The following is a 3,704-nucleotide window of genomic DNA, read 5'->3' as shown; positions in this document are numbered from 1 at the left end:
TCATTTTAGGTTTATATTGCACTTTGATCATATTTTGAGAAATTACACCATGTAACTTGAAACTAATATAAACTTCATTCATTTCACTAAAAACTTCGTCTCGTGAAATGCTTTATATTCATGATGTAATCCTGTAAAAATTTAGATCTTAAATCTTATATATCCATCTATGACTTGTTAAATAAAAAGATTATTCTGATTGAGATGATTCCGATTGCCTAGCACAGAATTTTTTTTTTCTTAACTTTGATAGAATGTTATGTCCAGCCTAACAATATGTTTGTTAAAACATGCTAGCTGATGTGAAGATGGGTTCCATGTTCGCACCAATTGATCATGGGCGAGTTTACTTAAAGATAAATCCAAGAAAAACAAAGCTCCTACAACAACAACAACAAAAATAATAATTACCCATCTTCACCGTTGATAGGCACAACTGCTAGTGGTGCCATTTTTCAAACATTTTGGTAGCATCGTTTCATCCACTACCGAGATCGCAAAGATATGAGAGATATAATATTGCTTCATGTACTTTCGGCAAGAGGAGTACTCAGGTTTTTCAGAATAAATACCTGCAACTGACATATAAATACTGCATAAAAAGCAGTATCTCAACTCTGCTCTATGGTGCTGAGCCTGGACTAAATATTGAGGCAATCTCCAGCACCTGGAACATTTTCACACTTCCTGTTTGCAGAATATTAGGGTCCTCTCCAGGAAAGATAAGATTTCTCACTGGTTCTGAAATTAACAGGATGCATAAGCATTGAAGCTATGCCCACCAAATACCAACTACGCTGGCTTGGTCACGCAATACATATGCCTAAAGAGCAACACCAAAAACAAATTTCATATGGACAATTAATAAACAAAGCCATAAGAAAAGATGCAGAGATAAAATTAAAGAAATGCAAAATTCCACCAACTAACCCGGAAAACTTTACTGGCGACTGTATGGTCTGGAAAATGAGTGTTAACATTTGTGTCATTGTCTGGAGAAAGGTAGCAGAGCACTTCTTTCCTTTGAGGAGTAGCAATGACATGTCAGAAAAGAAGTTACACAGCTCCAAATCCTCCTCGTATGTGACCAAAATGTGGCAAGATCTGAAAGAAAAACATTGGCCTTGCCAGCCATAGCAACACAAACGGACAGTAGTAGTGCATTGCATCCCCGAACTATTCGCACTATATTTAACATCTATTGAGAAACTTTAAAATGTCATCTATAATGATGAAATGCTATTGGTTAAAAGTTAATGTTTAAACATTGAATATACACTTCTAGAAAATATTTATGGCATTTTAAAAAGTCTTTCATGTTAACTTTCATTTATAAAATAATGTGCTTTTATTGTGAAATTTCAGTAGAGCTGGTGAAAATATCATGAAAACAGTTGATATGTCAAAATATCGATTAATCAATAACAGAAAAAAAATACTGTACAGCACCATTGACAGTACTTTGATTCATCATTAATTTTGGTCTACATACTGTAGTTTCATTTAAGGAAAAAGGTTCTGCTGAAGCTCTATTTGAACAAGATACTTAATACAAAATTACAAACTTCCCTTAAAATTCCAGAATATCCTATGAAGCTTCCATATTGTATAGTTCTGAACACAAACTTGACATATTTAATCTCTTGATCAGTATTGACACTATGCAACCACGTGACTAATACGATTCCAACTTTATAATAAAAACACTACAATGATATAATCATCATCTCCTACGTCTATTGACGCAATGAGCCTCTGTTAGATTTCCCTTCTCAGCTCTATTTTGAGCTTTTAAAACAATACTTCTCCATTCACCATCTCTCACTTCATGCTTCATAGTAGTCAGCCATGAAGGCCTCTGTCTTTCAACTCTTCTAATGCCCTGTGGACACCAGTTGAAAGTTTGGATAACTAATCTCTTGGGGAGTAAGAAGAGCATGCCCAAACAATCTCCATCTGCCCCTCACCATGATCTCATCCACATATGGAACTAAAAAGTAATTTCTTATAGTTTCATTTTTTTATCCTTTCCTGCCATTTGACACCCAATATTCTTCTGAGGGCTTTGTACTCAAATCCAGAAAATCTGTTGGATATAGTTTCATTATCATACCATGACTCATGTGCATGCAGTAAAACAAACCTCACTAAACTGATATATAGCCTGATTTTTATATGTAATTCATTATCACTTATAAATGTTTCTTCCGACTTTTTCAGCAAACATATATTCTGAATGGACAGTTTCATCAGAATTAAGAGTACAGGATATAAAATACTGTACAAGTAAATTATATTCGCGATTTTGAGCAAATTTTTCATTCAAAAGGACAGGAGATCATAGGAAAAGTGTAAACAGTAATTTGCCCCTTTCATAGCTACACATTACCTTTAGTATAGGTAATGTTTTCAGCAGAGCTAGAATGGCCCTTTGAATAATTAATGAGCTGGTTAATGACAAGTGGTGAGCACGGGCAAGCAGCCCCGACCACACACTGTCAGACTTTCATTATTGACCTTTAGCTCAAGACAGGGGCATTGAGGTCTAGTTATTCTTTAAAGGACACAGGTTTGCAGAGCTAAGAAAACTAATCTGTTTTAAAATTTGTTATTTGCTCCTATCGTGTACAAACATTTTGTCCTTAAAAATAGGATGAGCGACTGACCGGTGGGTAGGTGGTCCCCTAGGAACCAAACCGGTTATTTTTTTTTTCTTTCCTGGACAAGGCATTCGTTCGTTGGCTCGTTTTAGAGTGCCTTGCTTTTAGCAAGACACGCGCTATAGCACCAAGGATATAGCTCTATGTTAAGAGAGAAGGTATATGGCAGTTTCTCTGGTCCCATACAGAAGTGAGGCAGACTACGCCAGCTAGCTCCTATCAACCCACAGGTATGAGTAGGCTGATAGGATCTAGCCCAGCAGTCGCCAACCTTCAAAACTTCATGGACCACTAAATGCTTTATTTTAAATTTGGTAGACCAATAATGTGATTGTTTTTAATATAAGGTAAATACATTTATATAAATCACAACTTTTTATGTATTAATATGAAACGCAAGTATTTAACAAAGTTCAAGTTTAAGCATCACAAATAAAATTAAAAGTGTGTTACACATTTTAGTGACACTTACTCCTGCTTGGTTGAAATAAATTTGTGATTTTATGGCTTCAATGATGTTACTACAAGATGGAGAGCAGATTTTAAGTTATTCCGCGATAGGTAGAGTGTCTTATTTGCTATGGCAGATGTAAATGTCTTTTCATGCAAATATATTATTGAAAATTTAATCAAAATTTTCATTGTTATTTTCACTCTGAGTATTCACTTTTTATGGAGAGCCAAACATGAGGTCTTGCTAAGGATGACTGGAACTTGAATTTTGAGACTGTCGTCGCACGATAGATTTAACAGTTTCTTTTTCATTCCCACTTGAATGTCCAATGTTATTTTAAAGTTTGCTAGAAATGGATCTAAAATCTATATTGCCATGCTTGGAATCTTCTTCCTTTGTGTTACTGTATACCAACACAAAAGTTCTGTCAACGATTGTAAGTACTGTTGAAGCGCTATCAGATAAAAAGCCTTTAATATTGAAGCCGAAGCTCTATTTGAACAAGATACTTAATACAAAATTACAAACTTCCCTTAAAATTCCAGAATATCCTATGAAGCTTCCATATTGTATAGTTCTGAACACAAACT

General features: G+C 34.9%; 1 long non-coding RNA gene across 1 annotated transcript in view; it reads right to left on the bottom strand.

Moving 5' to 3' along the window:
- Positions 1–417: 417 nt before the first annotated feature.
- The window catches only part of LOC137622267 (uncharacterized), a 22,646-nt gene continuing 19,359 nt past the window's right edge, over positions 418–3,704 (bottom strand). The window contains exons 2-3 of the long non-coding RNA XR_011040394.1: positions 931–1,104; positions 418–741 (exon numbers count right to left, since the gene is read on the bottom strand). This is a non-coding gene — a long non-coding RNA (uncharacterized lncRNA). The remainder of the gene's footprint in view (positions 742–930; positions 1,105–3,704) is intronic.

This window comes from Palaemon carinicauda, chromosome 2 (assembly GCF_036898095.1).
Source record: "Palaemon carinicauda isolate YSFRI2023 chromosome 2, ASM3689809v2, whole genome shotgun sequence".
NCBI lineage: Eukaryota > Metazoa > Arthropoda > Malacostraca > Decapoda > Palaemonidae > Palaemon > Palaemon carinicauda.
This window is presented reverse-complemented; position numbering and strand designations above follow the sequence as displayed.